This window comes from Patiria miniata, unplaced genomic scaffold (genome assembly GCF_015706575.1).
Source record: "Patiria miniata isolate m_02_andy unplaced genomic scaffold, ASM1570657v1 HiC_scaffold_3, whole genome shotgun sequence".
NCBI lineage: Eukaryota > Metazoa > Echinodermata > Asteroidea > Valvatida > Asterinidae > Patiria > Patiria miniata.
This window is the reverse complement of record NW_024037069.1, coordinates 27,708,851-27,722,478: the sequence shown is the minus strand read 5'-3', so window position 1 is coordinate 27,722,478 and position 13,628 is coordinate 27,708,851. Positions and strand designations below refer to the sequence as shown.

At 39.1% G+C, this 13,628-nt stretch overlaps 1 pseudogene; it reads right to left on the bottom strand.

Annotated features, from left to right (window-relative positions):
- Positions 1–78: 78 nt before the first annotated feature.
- Positions 79–9,212, bottom strand: LOC119736617 (annotated as a pseudogene).
- Positions 9,213–13,628: the final 4,416 nt, after the last annotated feature.

Sequence of the window (13,628 nt, the reverse complement as noted above, 5' to 3'; positions counted from 1 at the left end):
TTTCACACGTGACAGATTTTGATAGACAGAGGGACAGACACTGTATTATTGACATATCATTTAGATGAATTAACGTCATTACCATGTGAGGCAGATTGGTCCTCTGATTTCTGGTGGGTAGATGCCATCTCCTGTCTCATCATCACACACTCCTCCATTGTAACACAGATCACACACTCAGACCAACAGCCCGCCCGACAGACAGACAGACCAGGCAATGAGCTTACCTGTGAGGCAGTTTGGTCCACTGAATCCTGGTGGGCAGATGCAATCTCCTGTCTCATCATCACACACTCCTCCATTGTAACACAGATCACACACCCCTACACAGGCAGGAGGATCCCACTTGCCTGAAGTACAACCTTGAAAACAAGTTGTATCAAAAATGGGCAACTACACTAATTATGTTTTGTTATTCTGTAGCCATGCTCAATACTATTGCAATCATATTTCTAAAAACATTTTGTTGTTTCAAGTTGTTCAGAGTGTGACAAATATTTATTCATTGTAAAATATTTCTTGTTCCTGACATGTGATACATGTGATATCTTATTATATCATGTCATATCATGCCACGCTAAGATTCAAAGACTGGCAGATGGCACCATGAAGTTGCTGTAACATTGCACATAGGCCTATCACTTGCGAAAATGTTCCTCGTACACAATCAGTGATTGTGTAAAAAGAAAATTTTTGCAAGTGAAATTTCCAATCAGATGAAACTCTTCAGTGATCTTGCTTATCAGTGAGGTCGAATGAAGAGTTGACATCAATTTCAATGTTACAAATACCCTTTACAAGTTGTCACCCATGCAAAAAGAACTTCAACTGTGCGTTTGAGAGATACTGATGTCAGTGGTACCCATTTATTCCCTAGCATGGTACCATCACTATTGTTCACATACAATTATATAACTGACCTCAATTCTTCAGCGAGGATAAAGAGAAACATTTCAAATGCTATGTCCCGCATCCCGTACCATATCCATCAATACTCAACTTTACAACAAAATGTCCATTAAGATAAAAAGGTTATGTTTAAAAATGTTTTCTTTTTAGGGATTTTTTCTATGGATAATCTTGTTCAATCCAGATTGGGCCATATATCTTAACAAACACTGTATACTCAAGAGTTGTCCGAAAAGTATCACCCACGACTTCCTGCTTATAAGTGCAGATGTCTTTCCAGGAGGTCGTGGGATCAAGTCCCACCCGAGTAAGCTTGTGAATTGTTCCTGCAAGCCTGTTGACATTACTAAGTATATAGTGTTTACAAATAATTGTTGATGAAGTGCAAACCTACTGAAATTAACATCACCCTGATGCAAAATTCCTATAAATAATCATGTTCATGGGTAATTCATGTTTTTTTTGCTTACCTCTGACTATGACTCTGATCATACTAAAGTGATTATCACCAACTGACAGCGAACTCTGTAAAGTGGCAAACAAATCTCCATCACTGACCATGGAGGAAGGAACCGTGACATTGTACAATCGACTGTATTGATCTAAATCTGTCGAAGTTCCATCTCTGATTCTACGCCACAGAGGAGTATGACCAGAATTGACAGAGTTAATCACGAGAGTGACACCTTCTTCTGCATTGATAGTCTTTGTCACCAGTCCATTATGTGGCTCAAACCTTCCTGCAATATTGACAGCAATTTGAAAAGGGAATTAAAACAAAATATATGACAGTAATTGTTTTTAAAGGGTCTGTATGTTCTACCCGGTACTTTGTTCCCGTTTTTAAAGCTTCTTTACACATGTTGATTTCTTAGAAAAGTAAATACATGTTTTAGATTTTAAAGGAACAAAACTGTGCAAAAGGGCGGATCCAGAACACAATTTTTTGGGGGCCAAAATTTGTTTTGGTCCCCCCAAAAAGTGGGTCAAAAAAATTACGGCGTGGGGTTCGGGGCCCGCTTAAGGGCCCCGAAATTTTTTTGGATTCTAGATGCTCTGTGGTGCGATCTGAGGCAATTTCTGCCCACTTTAACCAATGTTTTTTTTTGAGGAAAAGATGGTGGTGTACTCATTGCCTGCCTTTATTGCGATGTCACATAAAAAAAAAAAAAAAATGGTTTCGTCTTTCTTTGGGGTGGGGGGGGGGGGGGCGGCATGGCCCCCTTTGGCCCCCCCCCCCTGGATCCGCCCTTGGTTGAAAGTCATTAAAGCCCTGGGCCCTTGTTGTATTGTATTTTTTTTGCAGAAAAATTGGGATTTCTGAGCAATTTCACAAAAGTGATAAAATACGCAATGTACGAACTGTCTATAAAATTGACAGACATCTACAATGCATATATTAGAGGGCCCATGTAATGTAATTTTTTAAGCAGTCCTTGTAAATGCATCTTTGTGTCCCATTTAACCATATTTTCAATTTTTATTTTGTCATTTTAAGGGCATTTTGTAAACACCGTCGATATATCGATATTACTTAATTATTCGATATTGTTTTGATATCGATATCGCCAATTTCATTTTTTTAATCATGTCGAAATATCGTACCTTCTGATTTTGAGGATTAATATCAAAACTTTCGAAAAGTTCAATATTGAGGAATGATATCGACAGTATCAGAAAAGTGAATTTCTTTCTTCAACACTGTGACTAGAGAGTGCACTGTATTTATTGAGTCAAAAAATCTACCCCAAAAGTCATACTCGATTCCTAATGCAAGTTAAGGGTCGGACAGTCACCTCTGGCAGACGCCACCCGTCATGTTTGGGGTTTACGACTTAATATGTCCCCTGCAAACAAGGAGTCGCTCTATCATTCCCCGTACGATATTAAAGTACCGAGGGGGGCCACAAAAATTAAAAACAGGTGCCACATTTCCTAATTTTGTTTATATTTTTTATATATTTTTTAAAATTGAACTCGTTCATGGTATAATCGAAATATCGAATATACTCGACATTGAATTTCTGATATATCGATTATTGAAAATTCTAATATCGACGGTGCGTGGCTTTTGGTGCCTTTTTGGTCATTTCAGGCAAAAACCTCCATGTTACAGCTGTTTCAGCACAAAACTTTGCCAACATTTTTGATATTTTGCTGTCCTAAATTTTTTTTGGGTGATTTATTGTCTCAAAGCAAAGTTTTCTGCAAAATGTTTACAATGAGCAATTTTGGGTTCCAATTTTAACAGAAAACCCCTAAACTAAACAGTATCTTCCTAAAATGACATCACAGCAACAGCGTCCTCAGTTTTTAGGAAAAGCAAGGTTTTTTTTATTTAATGTTTAAAGAAGTGTACTTACCAAAAAGGGATGACACGTAGGTTAAGAGGAGTAGAAAGATGCGCAAAATATGTTCCAAAGTACAATACAGGGCGAGTCAAAAAAGCGAAACCCAAAAGTCGGAACTATTATTTTAGTGAAGTTCTGCATGTACATTTTGTAGCACTTTCAAAATATAGGATATAAAAGCCCAATTCATAAGCTTTCTTTTAGTACAAGAATCATTCAAATCACTTACGTACATTTCAAGTTACGGACTTTTAAACACAACCACCGTTTTAAAGTTCTGTCCTAGGATCACAAGAAAATGTGTGCTTTCTTTCAGCAAAACGAAAACGATGTGATTTGTTTTCGTTTTGCTGAAAAAACACTTAGCTTTGTGTGATCTGTGGACAAACTTTAAAACGGTGGTTGTGTTTAAAATTACGTAACTTGAAAAGTACATTTCTGAGTGATCTGAATGATTTTTGTACTAAAAAAAAGCTTATGAACTGGGCTTTCATATCCTAGATTTTAGAAGTGCTACATCGCTAAAACAATGGTCCCGACATTTGGTTTTCGCCTTTTTTGGCTCACCCTGTATATGTCATGAACCCTTTAAAAATATTGACTAATTCGATATTTCACAGACATCAATTGTTTCTTGATTCATCTTAACACTGTGATGTCCATGAATTTACTTACTATTCACACTGTGGATGATGCTGTATACCCTCGTTGTTAGCCCTCTATTGGAACCTTCACAATAAAACAACCCAGTTGCATCATTACTGGTGGTCAGATCCTGTGTGACTATTTGTCCATTCACTGATTGACTACTGCCAGTAGGGAGGGTGGTAGATGTTTGTATTGTAGATCCTGGCAGAGCTATCTGGAATGGTCTCCCGAAGCCCAGTGTGACGTCATTATCAGGACTGCTACGGAAACAGCTGATGCTGGCTGAGGACCCCGCCCCGTAAGGTGTGGGCGTGACCATTGTCAGGTGCACTGTGTCACCTGTTGAAAGTACAAAGCCAAAACACAAAGACATTTAGTGTCCAGGGGGATGCAGGATTTTTCTGCAGCTAGGGGTTCATCAGCAAATAATTCTCAAATGTAAAAGCAATAAGGGGGGGGGGGGGGCTCGTACCATAATTTCAATGGGAGCGCTGTTCAAATCCGACGATTATTAACAGTATATCGGTATATTACAGAATACTGTACAAATACCCCCTAACCAAACTGGCTCTAACCATTATTATTTGTACAAGCAGACATTATTACCAGTAAAATTTGTTTGGGTGTCAGAGCAGGGGGAGGGGGAGGGTGTTTGCATTATTTTTAATGAATTTCTTTAAAGAAAAACCTTTTGACAGAGCTGGTTTTTTTCCCTTGACCCCCCCCCCAATCCATGCATGTTGGCTTGTAGTTTTCTTTTACTTTAGTTGTAACACATACAGTACACTCTGAACAGTCACCTTCTGTGTGCATTCATTTGAATATCTGCCTTTGAAACTTTAACCCTCCTGCTGTTTAAAAGTTCACAAATGGTCAAAATTGCCTTCCATTTTCACTGGTATACTTTTAACAAACCAATGGGTCACTTGACCAATATTGACCCAAGTAAGAGCATGGCTCAGAATGCATGTTTTCATAGGTCTATTGTTGTTAATGTTACTGTGTGGATAAAACAATTATTTACTTATTTGCTTATTTACTTGTTTTGCTTCGCTTTTCTTTATGTTCATGTACTTGTTTTTTGGTAATATTGTTTGTATGACATGTCCTGGTCAAATAAAAATAATATTAATATGGAAATTTATCTGATTTTGCTGGATGAATATACCCAATGTATAAAGTAAAAAGTGTTTGTTCATTGGTGCACTATTTGAATTAAATTTGCAAAGTTTAAAACAGAGATTATGCACACAAAAAAATTAAAGTTCTGCTTCCGGAAGCTGGCTCTAACCATTTTTTTTTTTGCACAAGCAGACATTATTACCAGTAGGCCCCCTATAATTTGTTTGCGTGTCAGAGCAGGGGGGTGGGATGTTTGCATTATTTTTAATGAATTTCTATTAAAAACAAGTCAGGTGTGTTTACAAACACAAATGCCCCGCAACCGTGACTGTTTCCATGACATAACACCACTCTAACATCAACTTACATGTACCTTGGTCACATGGAACGTTCATTGACAGCATTAGTGTCTTCTGTAGGTTTTATATGAATTAATCCCTAATCCCTATGATCTCAGAATACATGTAAATACAAGATTTCTATTGTTTTAGCCACTGTGACCTTGACCCTTGACCTTTCGACCCCCAATGCGATAGGCTTCTTAGGATTGCCAAGGACAATCCACAAACCAAATTTGAAGTTCATATGTAAAGTATATCTCAAGTTATCGTGCTGACAAAATTTCTTTTATTTTTGCCACTGTGACCTTGACCCTTGACCTTTCGGCCCCAAATGCAAAAGGCTTCTTAGGATTGCCAAGGACAATCCACAAACCAAATTTGAAGTTCTTATTAAGTATTTCTCAAGTTATCGCGCTGACAAAATTTCTATTGTTTCAGCTACTGTGACCTTGACCCTTGACCTTTCGACCCCAAATGCAATAGGCTTCTTAGGATTACCAAGAACAATACACAAACCAAATTTGAAGTTCATATGTAAAGTATTTCTCAAGTTATCGCGCTGACAAAATTTCTTTTATTTTAGTCACTGTGACCTTGACCCTTGACCTTTCGGCCCCAAATGCAAAAGGCTTCTTAGGATTACCAAGAACAATCCACAAACCAAATTTGAAGTTCATATGTAAAGTATTTCTCAAGTTATCGCACTGACAAGATTTGTCCGGACACACACACCCACCCACCCACCCACCCACCCACCCACGGAAGGACAAGGCAGAAACAGTATGCCCTTTCGGCTTCGCCGCGGGGCATCAAAATTACTTTTGACAGAGCTGGTTTTGGGTTTTCTCCTTGAACCACCCCCCCCCCCCCCCGATCCGCGCCTGGTGTCTTGTAATTTTCTTTTACTTTAGTTGTAACACATACAGTACACACTGAATATTAATATGAAAATCTAATTTTGCTGGATGAATATACCCAATGTATATATATATAAAGTAAAAGGTGTTTGTCAATTGGTGCACTATATCATTAAATTTGCAAAGTTTAAAACAGAGAATTGGGCCAAAACAAATTATAGACCTGCTTCCGGTTACCCTATTTAATATATTTGACAGCCTCTACCCTATTTTTTTGGAGGAAAAATGACGGGAAAACCCTGAAAATCATCAATTAATACCTTATACCTTGACTACACACAGACACCTCCATATGATCGTACACAAAAAAATTGCCCCCCCCCAAACATTTTTTTTCCACCTACCTACCCTACAATGTATCTTTAAATGCCACGCAATCAGAAGCAGCAGTATTTTGTTTTATTTGGCCTTTTGTATTAAACTGAATCGAAGTGTACACATTTCTTATGGAGTAAAAATACCACATAATGCAGTTAACACGCCATGATGCAATAACTTGCGATGTGTCCAAAATGGTTATTACTAACAGTAAAACTGCATTGTTTGTAGTCATGTCAGTCATGAAGAGAACTATTAAACTCAGTCATATGCTTCATGTTCCTTCATTATATTTTATAGTTTGAGCCACTTGCAGAAAAATGTCCTGAAATGCCAATGCAACTATGTTACACATGAACTATCCGTATCCAGCCACAATCGCATGTGCACACCGCTACACTTCCCGGCTTCCCGAGTTTGGCTGCCTATACAATTGGAAGTCCGAACATATGGCCTTACATGTACATGTATAACAACTTTTTCTCAGACGAATTTAGTTTTCCTTACTAAAGCAAGTTTAAGGGATCTGTCTTCAATGAACAAGCTGAGGTCACTGAGGTGAAATGTTTGGCAGTGAAAGTATGGTGGCCAGGTATATGGAACTTTTGCTCTATTGGGGTTATACATGTACTTGAATGGACAGCTAAAACAGCGGTCCGACAACCATGGAATGTTATTCGTTGCACATCGTCCACTGCCAAACCTGGTATTATTTTGTCACATTTTTCCCTTAAATTCTGTTAAAACTCAAAATGATGTAAAAACAGTACTTTACACAGTGCCAATCTCAACGAAAATGACAGCTTGAGATTGCAAATAAAAATTTTGAAATTAAAAAATGCCTTGCAAGAAGTAAAGCAAAACTGAGTGAAACCAGAAAAATAGAGGGATCCTAAATAAACTTTTAAACACAAAACTTGACATCGTCGTGTCAGTGTAAATAGGTTGCATCTCAGTTTTGAGTTGCTTTGAGAAAAACGCAGAAATAGGTTTGGGTGGCTCGCTAAATGTTTTCGTTTTATCAAATAAAAAGATTAAGTGATTTTAGGAAGATATATTGTAACATATTAAGAAACATGTTTAATTTGCCCGATTTAAGATAAAAGAACTTTAAACGAATGAGATCATCATGCAAAATTTTAGCTTGAGACGATATTTTGTCAACACGTCCTAACTCATCTACATGTAGGTATGACTTGTTGCATGAACAATAACGTGCCATTGGGGAATACCTTTTCACAATTTCGGACTTTATTTTTCTTTAATTAAATAAAAACTCCTCCAGAGTCACAAATCACAAAAAGAAAATGTGATACATGTACTCTGTAATTAAATGTTGGAGTCAATATAAAATAAGAAATAACAATATTCTTAATTTTTTGAAATGATTTTTTGTGTGTAAATATCACCAGTAGGGATTTGAACCAGGGATCTCTCACTCACGAACTACATGTACAGATAACCGGTATGCCCTTATCCACTAGGCCATCGGGTGCTGCACAACAGTGGAGGTAATTAAATACCTTTTATAATGCGCTGTACAATCTAACAGGCAAAATATTGTTTACTGAAAGAACCCTAAACTGGCCGGCTAAATATACAATTCCTTATAGAAAATAGAAAAATTAATGTCACATCAATACAAGAAAATTAATTTCGGTGACTTTTGAGATATGTTTTTGAACAAACACAGCATTTTGCATATAAGAGGTATTAGCTTGAACGTTCAGGCTCCTAGTCGTGATACGACCATATGACTTTAATTAATTACACCATGACGCAATATTTTCTAAGGAAATTCTCCTGTAACAATCTATGGATAAATCTTGATACAAATGTAATTTGGCAGTTACTGAATTAGGATGTTTTGGGGGAAAATGTTGCATCCCGACGCCACATTTTTTCCCCATTATCTCAGTGAAGGTCAGACATTGCAAAAATGTTAAAAAGACATGAATCTGGGATTGAAAAACATTTCCAATTTTGTACAACACGACAACAGTGTCTTGAGCACAATCCAGATCGAAAAGATTCCCATATCTGGCCATCACTAATTTTTCCCTTTAATAGTGACCTAGCTGGAGTTACTCCTCCATGCTCAGCCCTATATTTTATCGATAAAATATAGGGCTGCGGTAACTCCAGCTAGTCTCGATACGGTTTGTGCACAGGGTGGGTGACAAGTGATGGCAAGATGGGAATCTTTCCTCAATACAATACTGAGACTTTTCGTATTGTAAATGATGCCTTATTAAACTTGCCTGTTACACCGAATACCACGGACAGGATAATCAGAAGCGAGCGAGTAAAATGCTCCATGGCAAGATGTCCTCGAACCCGGAAGTTAGCGGGCATGAAATTCCCCGATGGACCCGCCGACTGCGCCATTGCGCCCACGTCCACAAGCACCGGTTGACAACTTCCGCAAGACCGCAACTTGTTTCCGAGAGGTTTGGAAGAAGATAAGGCGATTGTGTCACCCAACAGCGATACAGTTTCGTGAAACGGAACCTGGCTGTAACTCACATCCAACAATTTGAACAGAAAACCCTTACAATTTCCAAAACATTAGAAAGGAACAACTGCAAATTTTGCAGTCGAAATGTTCAACACGTCAACTTGCTAGTCGTGGTCACTGATGCGTGACCGTCATTCAGGACTGGTGCACGAAACATTGTCGTCACACACTATGCGGAAACGAGACAGGTGCAAGACTGATCATAACTTTAGCCGTATTCAATGAAACTTGTATTTTTCGTCTGCGGCTTCGGATTCTCAAAATACGGTAAACACTACAAGAAACGAAGCCGTAGCCATGAATTATGCGATTCGTACATGGCTTACTTTCCCTTGCGAAGTTGCGAGGCCATTCACTTGGAGGCCAGCCGTTTGGTGCTTATTCGGGACCGGGGTAGTCAACGCAAAACACTTTTATGTGTCCCCCATATTTTTTTTGCTGCACTATCATTGTTATAAAGAATCTGACGCAACCCCAATAAAGAAAAACAAGTCAAAATGATTTCAGCTTTGCTTCTAAAGGTATTTTCTACCCCAGTTGACACTATGAAGAGATCAAAATGGCTTTGCTTTAGCAGACCACATTTCACTTTGGCAAAAACTTAAACACAAATTAAAAACAAATTGACCTTAGTCATTCTAGGCACGCATTTAAATCTTCCACCGACGAATAGGCCCCTACCATTTAGCCAAAGTTGGTCCTTTGATTTTAAAACGATCTTGAAAAGAAAAAAAAAAACGAACGAGTAAAAACAAAATTGTTAAAGTTTGTGTATATGTGCTTTTTGGTTAGGAACCTTGAATTGATAATTTTCTAGCATTACATTAGTTATGAGCTTTCCAATGACATCGCACGAACAAAAATCAGCCTGTGACAAGCAATCAATTAATTAATTTCAACTTTAGAATTAAGAGCGGGACGCTCCTTTAATTCGTTCTGAATAGTGTGCGCAATTTCTGATTAATAAAACTGTACACAGGCCTGCAAAAACAAACAAGCAAATTTATTTGTATACAGGGCATTATATTCCTTTAATTTCTTTCGGAAAAGAAAATCGAAAGTTTGAAAGAGTACCTAGGCCTATATACCAACTTTAAATTTCTACTCTTTGTATTTTACTTCAACGTTAATTTAGATCACAAACTTGTAACTACTTGCTTTAGGGAATATAAGGCGTCCACTGGATTTGGCGTATAATATTACATGCGAATTAAAAAATTATTAATGATCTGAACGCACATTCGCTCAGTAATATCACTGCAATTGCAAGTTAATCCCCATACTGCAACAGACCCTAAGACTTCGGTGTCATTGGATTGTTTTTTTACTCTAGCTGCAAACCTATTAAAAGGCTCACGAGGAATAGGAACCATTAAAGATTAAACAGGATGTTTTTAGGCTAATCTTGTAATGGAAATAGACCACAAAATAGGAAGTATATATTTCTTTTCTTTTTCAATAATTACGGGTGTTTTTTTTTTTACTTTTTTAACTTAGAAGTTGAGATCCTAAGTGTTTTCAATAGGCCTTTGTAAATTTCACAGACTATTTGGCATCTAAAGGTAATTTTAAAAAGGAAAGTGCAGTTTAAAATTTAAACAACTAAAAGGAAGTTACTTTGTTGAAGCCTTTGTGAATAATTGTTGGCATTTTATTTTAAAATTACGACATTTTATGATTTTATTGGAAAGATATAGATTTATCCAATATTTAAATGCACACAAATTCTTGAAACTGCACAGAAGAGTTTTGACAGAACACCGCACTGACAAAAGCGTAAAGCCCGGGGCTAGGGGATGGGGAGGATTTATCCCCCCACTATTTGACCAGGGAATGGACCACCCGGGATCGGGGACGTCTCTATAGTCCGAAGTACCATTGGTCCGACGTCCCATTGCTCTCCATTGGTATAACGTCCAATTGTTCGGATGTCCCATTGGTCGGACGTTCTGACCATACCACCCTTGTGGAGTGATGTTCCTTTCAGAACACATCACCCCACTTTTTTTACAATAGAAAAACATCACCCCAGAAGAGAATCTTTAGAAAAAGGGATAATGGGAACACAATGCTATCACCCCACAATTCCGTCTGGCTGGAACGTCCGTCCCATTGGTCCGAAGTCCCTATTGGTCCGAAGTCCCATTGGTCCGAAGTCCCATTGGCCCGAAGTCCCATTGGTCCGAAGTCCCATTGGCCCGAAGTCCCATTGGTCCGAAGTCCCATTGGTCCGAAGTCCCATTGGTCCGAAGTCCCCATTGGTCCGAAGTCCCATTGGTCCGAAGTCCCCATTGGTCCGAAGTCCCCATTGGTCCGAAGTCCCATTGGTCCGAAGTCCCCATTGGTCCGAAGTCCCATTGGTCCGAAGTCCCCATTGGTCCGAAGTCCCCATTGGTCCGAAGTCCCATTGGTCCGAAGTCCCCATTGGTCCGAAGTCCCATTGGTCCGAAGTCCCCATTGGTCCGAGGTCCCATTGGATCACCCCCTCCCATCTTAGTTGTAATAAACAAAAATTTGAAGGTAATTTTACAACTGTCCAACAGCCCAAATATAGCACTAAATAAACAAAGAACGAACAGCATAAAAGCTTTAAATGCACCGTTTGATATATGTACATCAATTTGAATCATAAACAGCGCCCCCAATGGCATATGTCTCGAAGGTTCAAGATTTTACTGAACACAATTTATGACAAGATTATCAGCCGGTATTGACTTATTTACCGAACTGAAATTGCCTTTATTTCAGTAAAGATAGTTTTCGTGTATTGTTGACAATCGTGTGCTACAGAGGAATATGAGCGAAAAGGGTATCTTCCCTTGCGCAGTGCTATGACATTATTGATGTGAGCGTGCAGCTTGGCTGAAAAAAAGCATCACAATACTCAGTAGCGGAGCACTACCAAAGATGAACCAAGGTTTACCTTAAATGAAAAAAATTGAAACAAATGTAAAGGCTTGAATTTTCTAGTCACTGAAAAAAATCATTCTTTCATCTTCATCAACAAGACATCGACTTCCGACGATACTCATTAATTTTGTTGTAACTGTAAAGTGAGGTTTCCAAGACCCTCGATCGTGAGAATCGTGCAGCTAACTAATAATACGTTCACTACTTTTAAAAATCAATTTCAAAGTCTTAGATTCATTTACAAGGATAACAGTTCAATTTGTAAAGCGTTCGCAGGCTTAGTCCATCTAAACAGCGCAATTTTCAGAAAATATAACGTTAACAAACTAAGCGTATAATCATAGGCCATTATTTCTACAAACAAAAAATTATGTTTAGATCTGCTTAGGTCTGAATCTCGCCTCCTGAATTCAAAAGTCACAACGTTTGCGCGCAACCAGACTATTGTAAAATGGCAATAGACCACGAATGGTAATTTCGGCGTTGATAAGCTTCGATTTTTTGCTGAAATCGAAAGTGTTTCTGGTAAATACCAATAAAGAGAGGGGCATATACTGTTGAGCATTTAAAACCTGCAGTTCAAATGCTTGAGAGTTGCCTTCATGGAGACGCTGGCGATTCTTCCTCCTTTTTGTAAGACAAGAGGCAGCTTTTGATAACCATATTTTTAATAGTGCTTATTATCGTCCGGCTTATGCAGCGCCCCATAAGAAGACGGTTTCAGCCCCCTCCACCCCCACCCGGCCCACCCCACTTCTTGATTTTACAGAGGCCGGATGACAGGTGGGAAAAAAATCCCACTTTCAGCACGGATGAGCTAGCGACTATCCAACAAATGAAAATGACACGCTACGCCACTGAATCTGGGAATGTTGTTCATTTAACCAATTGTTCTTCCGCGTCCAAGGCCGCTTTGTCGCAGATCGAAGGATCGGCGTTGAGAGTCATTCCGGCACGCCGAGCTAGCGGCTGCACGCGATGACGTGGACCCTTGGCCGAGAACTCTTTGATGATGTGACCGGCGAAGCACGGAGAGGTCAAGCGGCCTCGGCAGGTCTGGTGACTCAAAAATCACGGTCTGTGTGATCGTCCGAAGCAGGTAGCCGGCACAGGGGAGGGCCAAGAGATCACAGTAAAGAGAGATCCACTTATTCCCGCTCAACTGCCCCGCCATTGCTACGCAGTTATCATCATCATCATCATCCCCATCATCCCCATCATCCCCATCATCATCATCATCATCATCATCATCATCATCATCATCATCATCATCATCATCATCATCATCATCATCCCCGTACGTTACGCGTCGTCATCATCAAGATCTCATGGCCGCTGTATGCCCAACTCCCAGGGAGTGCCGATATATCGTACGCCCAACACATATCTCCCTCTGACTGTAAAGAGCAGTCGAGCCACACATGGGAGCCAGGGGAGTAAGTTTCAAGAACCTATGTATATAGAGTTAGGGTTAGCTATCGTGATTTAAAGGATATGGTTGGTTGAGGGCAAGGATTAGGGTAAGGTTACAAAAACAAATGCGACATTGTGAGTTAAAGTGTCGAGGTACGGAGGCATATTCTGGAAGCCAAAG